The following is an 11,476-nucleotide window of genomic DNA, read 5'->3' as shown; positions in this document are numbered from 1 at the left end:
TAAGTTTTCAGTGCCGTTACCAAGGAATGAACCGTCACGATTTTCGCGCACCACACAGCTACCACACGGTTAATCATCTGTCGGTTCTCACTTGTGTCGGAATAGGATCTCTCTATCCTTTTGCACACTGTCACTGCGCCCAACATTCGTGAGTTTGAAGCTCGTCACAATCATCCCGTTCCAGATCATACTCGGAATACCACAGGCAAGGTTTAGACTTTTTGGATCTCAGGAATGCTGCCAATTGGTTCTAGCATTCACCACGAAGGTTCTGATCTCATGGGTTTGAATGCTCTGTTGTCAAGAGATGTAAGTTAAACTCGTGGATTAGAAACCTTAGAGATACGCACTCAAGCTGTCACCCAATGACTACGTTGAGCTCAGATAGAACGGGAGTGGTTGTCAAGCACGCGTTCATAAATTTGAGAATGATGATGAGTGTCACAAATCACCATATTCTTTATATTGAAATACAAGTGAGTATCTTAGAACAGAATCAAGCGTGATCGAATAGAAAACAATAGTAATTGCATTAATCTATTGAGACATAGCAGAGCTCCTCACCCCCACCTATAGGGTTTAGAGACACATGCTGTAGAAGATAAAATATGTGATGTAAAATGTCCTCCCAAAATGAATCTCTAAAAGTAATTTTTATACTAAAGTAGTAACTTAGGTTTACAGAAAATGAGTAACTAAGTGCAGATAGTGCAGAAATCCACTTCCGGGGCCCACTTGGTGAGTGTTTGGGCTGAGCTTTGAAGCTTTCACGTGCATAGGCCATTCTTGGAGTTAAACACCAGCTTGGGTGCCAGTTTGGGTGTTCAACTCCAGTTTTGGTGCCAGTTCCGGCGTTTTACGCCAGAAAAGGGTCTCTGGCTGGCGTTTAACGCCCATTTGGGCCATCAAATCTCGGAAAAAGTATGGACTATTATACATTTCTGGAAAGCCCAAGATGTTAGCTTTCTAGCCCAATTGAGAACGCGCCAATTGGACTTCTGTAGCTCCAGAAAAATGCGTTTGAGTGCAGAGAGGTCAGAATCTAACAGCATCTGCAGTCCTTTCTTAGCCTCTGAATCAGATTTCTGCTCAGGTCCCTCAATTTCAGCCAGAAAATATCTGAAATTACAGAAAAATACACAAACTCATAGTAAAGTCCAGAAATGTGATTTTTGCATAAAAACTAATAAAAATATAATAAAAAGTAACTAAAACATGCTAAAAACTACCTAAAAACAATGCCAAAAAGCGTATAAATTATCCGCTCATCAACTTGGTGGTAAGGTGTTTTCTGAAATTCTCATTTAGTAGCCCATTGGTTTAGCACAAGCTGGCCACCGAATTGGTTAGGCCGTCAATCTCTAGGCACTCATCATTGAATCTATCCAGGTACTTCCTAGTCGGCTCACCGGTTCGTTGAGTCACTCCTAGCAGATTAATCGAGTGCTTCGCCTTAGCGATACGCGTGGTGAACTGGGCCAAGAAGGTGTGACTGATGTCGGCAAACGTGGTTATGGAGCCCTGGGGTGTTGGGAATAATACACCATTCCCCCTTGAGAAAACACCTTTGACAGAGAAATAAAATAGACACAATCACAACACAAGAATTTAACGTGGAAACTCCAATTACCGGAGAAAAAAACCACGGCCGTTGTCAAATGACAACCAGAGAATATCACTATGTGAAAATTGTTACAACACATAGACTTCTTTCTCTCACCGGCACCCCAGTACACCCACACTCTCTCAAAGCAAATATCTAACTACACCTCACAACACTCTCTAATAAAGAGTACAGAGGAAAAGAAAAATCAGATACAAGCTTAAAGTGTTTCTGACTGGTGCAAAAACAAATGGAGAACTTAGCCTCATATTTATAGCCTAGGCCACCCACTCTATTTGCTATCCTAAGCAATGTGGGACTAATTCAACCAAATCCTAACAATCTCCACCTTGATTGAAATAGTCACACATCTTCAGCTTCCATTGTCAACACCGACAATTCTTTGCTGCCATTGTCTATACCGACAATCATAGTTCAGAGAACTATCATACTCCACCATGAAAGTATACTCACTTGGAATTAGACCACTCCAAGTATTTCACCTTGGTACAGATCGAAACCTTGCTGAAAATTCATGGTGCAACTTCCAAATTGGCTTTTTCTGGAAGTTCTTCAGCCATCGACCTAACTCCGCCACACACCTTGCATCTCAACGCCAACCAATGCCCGTGTGCAATTGTGGACCCGATTGCCACAACTCATCCTTATGCATGGCAGTGCGGTAATACCATGAGGATACTTCTTGTCTTCTAGAGAACATCATCTTCTCTCATAGAGAGAGCAACCAGAGATCTTCTCCTTCAACGCCTTGTGCAAACCTGATTGTATCAACACATCCTTGACTTGTATTTGCCACAAGCCAAAATTGATTCTTCCATCAAATTTCTCTATTTCAAGCTTCACAGCACTTGAATATTCTGACATTGTTGCAACCGTATACTGGAATAGTATAACTCAACCATGCACTAGGAAGGGTCCCCAGGAAAGAGAGGTGGGTCACAATGGACACACTTAAATACCAAGTCTTTCCTTAGCCAGAACCTTTCCAAACAGCACTCTCACAGTGTCACACTGCCTTCCAGCAACAACAACAGGAACCAAAGATCAACCTCAAGCCACAGGACAAAATTTTTTTCTGATGTGGAAGGTCAGACTAGGCTGCAACCACAGAGCATACTAAGAATAAATCCCACCGAATCGAAGCTCTTGATACCACTTGATGGGAATAATACACCATTCCCCCTTGAGAAAACACCTTTGACAGAGAAATAAAATAGACACAATCACAACACAAGAATTTAACGTGGAAACTCCAATTACCGGAGAAAAAAACCACGGCCGTTGTCAAATGACAACCAGAGAATATCACTATGTGAAAATTGTTACAACACATAGACTTCTTTCTCTCACCGGCACCCCAGTACACCCACACTCTCTCAAAGCAAATATCTAACTACACCTCACAACACTCTCTAATAAAGAGTACAGAGGAAAAGAAAAATCAGATACAAGCTTAAAGTGTTTCTGACTGGTGCAAAAACAAATGGAGAACTTAGCCTCATATTTATAGCCTAGGCCACCCACTCCATTTGCTATCCTAAACAATGTGGGACTAATTCAACCAAATCCTAACATGGGGAAGGGAATTAAACCAATAAATTGCCGGCCCAGCTAAGGTTACCGGGAAAGCCCGGCACCTTACTTCATCGCCTACCCCTTCCAGGTTCATCCTGGCCTCGAAGGCCGTTAGATGCTCCTAGGGATCTTGAGTACCATCGTACCTCATATCTTTTGACATATCAAAGTGCTTCGGCAGCCGTACTCCGAGGATCGAGTGGTGGAAAGGGGTCGCCCCCATGACCACCAGTTGTCGGGTTCTTCTCGGTCTTTCCCTACTGTGTTCTCTGTGAGGTCGGCTTCTCCTTGCCCTTTCTCTGTGGTGTTCTTGTTGTGGTCGGCTCCATCTTCTTGGTTCTCTGTCATCTTCCCAGTTTTCCTCTTCGGTATCTCTTGTCGGTGACCGGGTGTAGACCAGAGGATCTCGTTGTCTCCTTGGCGCCTCTCTGCTTTCCTAGCTTTCTGATTCTGTCCGGGGGCACGGAGTGCGCCTGGAGTGACTTCTTCGGAGACCCCTTTCTCCTCTTTGAGGGGATTGGGAATGCTCTTGACTAGGAGTAGGCTGACGACTTTCCCGGTTGGCTACTTCTCGCTCTAAGTTCTGCACCCTATGGCGTAGCTCTTGTATTATTCTGGCACTGTCACTGCCTGTTTCTCCAAATGGTCGTCCCTCGGGTTGCCGCGGGGGGATCTGGTGCCCTCGCGAGTGGGAGCTCCGGTAGCTACCCTACTACTTCTGGGATCCATTCCCTCCCCGCGGGGCCCGGCTCCGCCGTCAGCCCCACCAGGAACCAAAACAAAGTCCATATCGGTTCGGTCCCCACAGATGGCGCCAATGTCCGGTTAGTCAGTTACCGAACGGCTTGGGGTTGCTTGTCGGGTGTGAAGGTGGGTCCCAGCCCTGGCCTGGATCCTGGAAATGAAAAGCGTGAGCGGCCGGCTTACCGGATTCTTCGTGAGTTGGGGGGTGCCACCTGCAATGACACTACAACGCTCAAGTCAATCGGTGTGCAGGTGGTGAAGAGGAAAAGTTATGGTGACATACCTTAGGGGAGGGGTAGAACCCTCCCCTTATATATCCTGTCAGTAGGGCGGGCCCACGGGAGAAGGCCTCCTTCCAGAAAGCTTCGTTTCCCACAGCTGTCATACAGCTAGTAGTGAGGGTGCGTGTTCGGATCGTAGACCGACCGAGTTATGCACGTCGACCCGACCGCACAGACCGATTAACTCGTGGACCGAGGCAACAATTGTGCTCAGCTGGACTGGACCGTAACAAAAACTTTAATAATCATGATAATAATTCTCCGTTCATTACTATTTTTACAAATCAAACAACAACTGCGACAAATTATTATTTTAGTTTCTTCATGGTATGACAATAATAAAAGAAATGTACAATAACAATAATTCATGTCAAAATAAGAACAAAATTAAATAATAATGTCAACACATGCATATATAAATCAACACCACCTAAGAATCTACAACGTATAATCTTTCTGATGTGAACATGTGAAATATATATAGTCTTATTTGAAATTTCTTCTAAAAATTGTTTGAGCATTTGAACTAACAATTAAAAAACAACAAAATTTAAACCGGAATATACAGCAAACTTTAACTCATGCTTCTATTTTCCTCTACTTAACTTATTCTTTCTGGAAAAAATGACAAATAAATAGTTCCTAATTTTTTTATTTCGAAGAAAAATAAATTTTTCTAAATCCAGTACGAGAAAACTCATGTATTTTGCCTTTAGAAAAGTTAAAAACTTACTTGTATTTTATTTGATAAAAAAATTATTTATCTTCATAATAAAAATTAAAAATTTTATTTATTATTTTCTTTTTTTTTCTATTATTAGTCCCTTTTATTCTTAGATACTTGTCTCTTCTTAGCAGCGGCTTCTGTTTCCTTTACTTTTTTTTTTCCTTTCTTCTATTTTCCTTTCTTTTTTCTTCTTTTTTTCTTTTTCTTTCTCAATAGCTTGTTTCTTCTTTGCTGTTGCAGCTTCTATTTCTTTTGCTTTTTTCTTCTTTTCTTCTTTTTCTTTTTTTTTCCTTTTTTTTTCGTTGCTCTTCTCTTTTTCTGTCTCTTCTCACAATAATCACCTCATGACTATCTTTCTGATGATCTCTACAGCAACACAATTGAAGTTGATTGTGAACTTTAATATTGAAAAATACATAATTAAATTACCAACAATCTAGATAGGAAAGACAAATAATTAAAGTTGAGAGAGAGTGTGTGAGGAATGATAGAAGCTAAGTAATAAGAGAGTGAGTGAATGCGGAATGACCCTTTGAATTTAGGTTTTATAGAGAATTTTGAAGGAAGGTTAATAGAAACTAAGGTTAAGTGGAAAATACGAAGAAAGAAAGTATTATTAGTAAATACCAAATAGCATATGAGAATAGTTATTAAAATGGTTCTGTTAGGAACGATTAGGAGGATAACTAATTAGAGTTAACTAATTGAAAAATAAAAAATTTGTTATAAAAAAAATCTTTTATTATTCTAATTTCTTAAATTTAAAAATTAAAAATATAAAAGATTGGCTTGAGTTAGTTTATGTTATAATTGACTCTCAAATTTTTTCTCATTAAAGAAAAACGTTTTTAGTGGAAGACTAATCGCAAAAGACTTACGTTTATTTGATTAGTCTTCCATAGAGCTTACCTTGATCAATAATTTAACACAACACACAGTATATAAAATCAACAATTGGATATTGTTTTTCCTTTTTTATCATCATTTTCCTCCACTCACCATATATATATATAGAAAATTTCACTTCCTTTTTTTGCGAGATGTTAAAATGATACTTCCCTCTCCTCTATTTTATAAATGTACATTTCTCTCTCTTCTAACTTTTAAAAAACTTATCTTTAATCCATTTTAAATTTTTTGTGTTAACTAATGTTAACTTTATCCATTTAAAAAAAATTATTTTTTAAAAAAATATCCATTAACAAAAATTTTTCTTTTTATCATTAAATTTTGCTTATCAAAATATCCTTTAATAAATTATTCTTTTGTTGATTAAATTATATTTTTAAAAATTTAATAATTATATTTTTTTTCTAAAATATCCTTCAATAATTTTGTAATTATTAAATTATAATTTTACCGAAATTTTCGTTAATATTTTTTTATATTTTACTATTAATTTTTTGATATCTATATATATTATTTTAACATTAAATAAAAAATTTTAGTAAGATTATTTTTCAATATCAATGTATATTAATTGTTATATATATTAACAGTGGTAAGATTTTTTTTATTTAATATTAAAATAATATATATTGATATCGAAAAATTAATAGTAAAATATAAAAATAATTGTTAACAAAAATTATTGAAGGGTAGGTATCTTAGAAAAAATAATTTAATTATTAATTTTTTAAAAGTATTTTGGTAAAAATATAATTTAATCAATAAAAAATTATTAAAGGATATTTTGGTAAGCAAAATTTAATGATAAAAAATAAAATTTTTGCTAATGAATATTTTTTCAAAAAAAAATTTATTTTTTCTTAAAAAATGAATAAAGTTTATATTAGTTAACACAAAAAATTTATTAAAATGGATTAGAGAGGAAGTTTTTAAAAGTTAAAAGGGAAAAAAATGTATATTTATAAAATAAAGGGGAGAGAAGTGCCATTTTAACATCTCGTAGAGGAGGGGAGTGAGATTTTCTTTTATATATATATACCCCAAACTTTTTTAAGAATATATATCACTGACATGTTCTCATGCCTTTGTTAGATCCAATCAAAATATGGTTCAAATATATTTATGCATGGTAGCAATGTGTTAAGATTAGTACTGAGTTTATGGCTTATTTAGAGAATTATAGTATAGAAGCATTTCTGGTAAGGCAGCCTCCTTTAGTAGAAGATTAGTATGCCAGTGTGTAGAACGTAATCATTAAAATTTATTGTTAAAAATATAGAAGGTAGAGATTGAGGAAATATAATTTGAGATGGACTTTAAAAGAGAAGGCTATATTTATTGTTAAAAATATAGAAGGTAGAGATTGAGGGAATATAATTTGAGATAGACTGTTACTTGATATACTAGCTTAGCAATTAGTAGTTAATTGATTTACTAGTTGTAACAACAAATTAGTTAGACAAGTAGCCTATAATAGAAACAACAAATTAGTTAGAAATTTTTAGTTAGTCCTTAATTATTCTAGCTCAGTTGGTTAGATGACCAATATATATATTTGATTGTTGTAACAGTGTAAAGGCGTGACTCATCATTGAGTACACTGAGAGAACAAGTACTCTCATTTTCTTCTCCCTGTTTCTACGTTTGCTCTATTCTCACACTCCCCTTCCGCACCTTCAACATGGTGCGGTGAGCGTGGAACCCAAAGGGGTGAGAATAGAAGGAACAACGATTGAGGAAAGAGAAGCTCATGATTCAAATCAAAGCACACATCAAGTGCACGATCTGAAACCTAGTGATGGATCCAACTCAAAATTCAGAGCAATTCCAAATGAACCAAAGTAATTCCTTCCAAGGTCTCGATCCTCAAGGTATCGCGGCGTTCTTGAACCAGATCTCATCGATTCAGGCTCACCTCAACAGGAATGGCAGCAACCCTAGCCAAGATTTATCGAGTCACTTCTACCTTCATCCTTCTGAAAATACTGGTATTCCCCTCATCCCTACCATTCTTGATGGCAAGAATTACAGTAGTTGGAGCAATGCGATGTTGTTAGCCCTAAAATCGAAAAATAAGCTGAAATTTGTTGATGGAAGTTTAAAGAAACCTGATAAGAATGATCCATTGTTTGAACTGTGGGATAGATGTAATACATATGTCTTAGCCTGGATTAAAATCTCGCTGAACCCTGAAATCACCCGAAGCGTGATGTGGAACAAGGTTGCATATGAGCTATGGGAGGACCTGAAACACAGGTACCATGAGGGTGATAGATTTAGAATTGCAGAACTGCAGGAGGAGCTATACGGAACAAGACAAGGAGAAATGAGCGTGACACAATACTTCACAAAACTGAAGTCACTATGGGAAGAATTTGATGATTTCAGGCCAATTCCACCCTGCAATTGTGAATCTGTGTGTACTTGTGGATTAGGAGAAATGCGAAAATATAGAATGGAAGATCATGTAACTAGATTCCTAAGAGGACTTAATGAACAGTTTGCGAATGTTAGAGCTCAGGTCATGCTGATGGAGCCACTGCCAGATTTAAAGGCTGTGTTTTCTATGATGACTAGACAAGAAAGGCAGAATCAGACCATGGATGATACCATAGACCCCAAGATCTTATTACACTCTACCAATTCCTTCAACACTGCTGAGACCTCACAAGGCAGAGGGAGAAGAAAAGGTAGAGGAGGTAGATTCCAAGGCTCTGGGAGAGGACAAACGGGAAGAGGTAGAATGCAGTGTTCATACTGTGGTAAAGGAGGCCACACAGTAGATGTATGTTACAAGAAACATGGTTCCCCCCCCCCATCTTAGACAGAGAAATCTGAACTCAAACGGAGGTTTGGGAGCAGTGAATTTCAGTGCTGAAATAAATGGCGATGGCATTGATGATTCTGGCTGTGTGGAAGAAAATGGAATTTTCAATGTTGACTTTACTCCAGAGCAGAAATCAGCCCTACTAGCTTTACTCAACAGGGGAGAAGCAAAGCAGATCCACAGTGCTAACCAAATCACAACCCTAGAACAAGTACCTCATCAAGGTAACTTGGTGCATATCATGCATTTTAAGTCAAGTGTGTTGGCTTTAAACATTTCTACATCAAAACATGGTTCTTGGATAATAGATACAGGAGCTACTGTTCATGTATCCTATTGCCTAGAAGATTTTCAAACTCATTTCAAGATAGCTCCTATAATCATTCGGTTGCCTAATGGTGCACAAACCATTAGCAATATAGCTGGAACTATCAAATTTTCAAATAAACTGTACCTCACAAATGCATTATACGTCCCATCTTTCAATTTCAAATTGATATCAGTATCAAAAGCCACAAAACATTTGCATTGTAAAATGAGTTTTACTGATGACGATTGTGAGATACAGGATTTACTCTCGAAGAAGACGATTGGAGCAGCTAGAGTGTGTGGTGGCCTTTATACCTTGAACTGTGATGCTGTGCGATCAGAAATTGTACAAGTATCAAATAAAACTCATGTAGATATGCCAATACTGAATATTTCAAACACAAAACTATGGCATTTTAGGTTAGGCCATGCACCATTCCATAGAATGAAAGAAATGAAGAAAATTTTCAAATTCATTCATTGTGACAGTGATGTACAGCCTTGTGACTCATGTCACCTAGCAAGGCAAAAGAGATTATCATTCAATAATAGCAGCACAGTTTCATTAACTTCCTTTGATTTAATTCATGTGGATGTTTGGGGCCCGCTGGCCATTCCCTCTACGGGAGGACATAGATATTTCTTAACCATAGTAGACGATAAAACAAGGTTCACTTGGGTATTTTTCATGAAAAACAAAACTGAAGTTGCTGATCTCATTAAATTCTTTGTAAATTTTGTTAAAACACAGTACGACAGCAAAATTAGATGTATAAGGTCCGATAATGGAACTGAATTTTTGATGCAGTCTTTCTTCAATGAAACTGGTATATTACACCAAAGATCATGTGTTGAAACTCCTCAACAAAATGGTATTGTTGAACGGAAACATCAACACATTCTTGAAATAACTAGAGCAATTTTCTTCCACTCAAATGTACCTAAGTGTTTTTGGCAATATGCAATTTCATATTCAGTTCACATCATGAATAGACGACCATCAAATTTTCTTAACAATTTATCACCTTATCAAGCTTTGCATAACTCTTTACCTGACATATCTCATTTAAGGGTTTTTGGGTGTCTGGCATATGCCAGTACACTCCAAGCAAATCGAAAGAAACTGGATCCAAGATCTAGAAGGTGTGCCTTTTTGGGTTTCAAGGAGGGTACCAAGGGATATCTCTTAATTGATCTAAAGACTAGAGAGATCTTTACTTCAAGAGATGTGTCCTTCTATGAAGATCATTTTTCATACTTAAGCACACACCCTGACCAAAGCACACATACTGCATCTTCTATTCAGTTCAAAACTGACCCCTTTGCATATGACATCATTCTTCAACCTCACACAACACACACTAATCATCAAGCATCACCTGCATCCAACTCACACACTGAGACTCTCAATAATAATAATAATGCCCCCACAAAATTTCAATTAAGCACATACACCACCAATTCAATCTCCACAACCTAGTCAAACAAATATGCCACAAAATCACACACTTGCACCTCAACATGTATCACCACTGCCCCTGTTAAGAAAATCAACAAGAATTCGCAGAGCACCATCACATTTGCAAGACTATCATTGTCTAAATGCTACCACTTCTCGGCTTCGACTCCGAAAATCTGAAAGGTACCCTTTATCGAATTATTTGTCATATGAAAAATTTTCTGCATCACATACTGCATATTCTCTAGCCATATCTTCTAACATTGAACCCAAGCACTACAGTGAAGCAATTACTCAATCTTGTTGGGTTGATGCTATTAAGAATAAACTCCAAGCTCTTGAGCAAAGTCAAACTTGGAAGCTCACTTCACTTCCACCCGGCAAGAAGGCAATTGGCAACAAGTGGGTTTTCAAAGTGAAATACAACCCTGATGGCAGCATTGAACGCTACAAGGCACGATTAGTGGCGAAGGGATTCACCCAAGTCCCTGGGATTGATTATCGGGACACATTTAGCCCTGTGATGAAGTTGGGCAGCTTGAGAGTTGTCTTGGCTGTGGCTGCGGCAAAGGGATGGTTCCTCAAGCAAATTGATGTCAACACCGCATTCTTGCACGGCGATTTGGATGAGGAGGTGTACATGAAACCACCTCAAGGGTTGGACGTCAAAGCTGGTCAAGTGTGCAAGCTTGAAAAGTCGCTTTATGGTCTAAAACAAGCGAGTCAACAGTGAAATACAAAGCTGAAATCTGTTCTGGTTGAGTTGGGTTTTGTTCAGTCAAAGGCTGATTATAGTTTGTTTACTAAGCAAACTGAATCTGGATTCACTGCATTGTTGGTTTACGTTGACGATTTGATATTGGCTGGAAATAATTTGGGAGAAATTAATGCTGTCAAAACAGTCTTGGATGATAGGTTCAAAATCAAAGACATTGGAGATTTGAAATTCTTTATTGGGATGGAGGTTGCGCGATCGAAAGAGGGCATTCTTCTTAATCAAAGAAAGTATGCTATGGACATC

At 37.8% G+C, this 11,476-nt stretch overlaps 1 pseudogene; it reads left to right on the top strand.

Moving 5' to 3' along the window:
- Positions 1-7,658: 7,658 nt before the first annotated feature.
- LOC148579311 (uncharacterized) lies at positions 7,659-10,476 on the top strand (annotated as a pseudogene).
- Positions 10,477-11,476: the final 1,000 nt, after the last annotated feature.

Source organism: Arachis ipaensis, chromosome B10, assembly GCF_059453495.1.
Source record: "Arachis ipaensis isolate K30076 ecotype BB chromosome B10, ASM5945349v1, whole genome shotgun sequence".
In the NCBI taxonomy this organism is placed as follows: Eukaryota; Viridiplantae; Streptophyta; class Magnoliopsida; order Fabales; family Fabaceae; genus Arachis; species Arachis ipaensis.
This window is presented reverse-complemented; position numbering and strand designations above follow the sequence as displayed.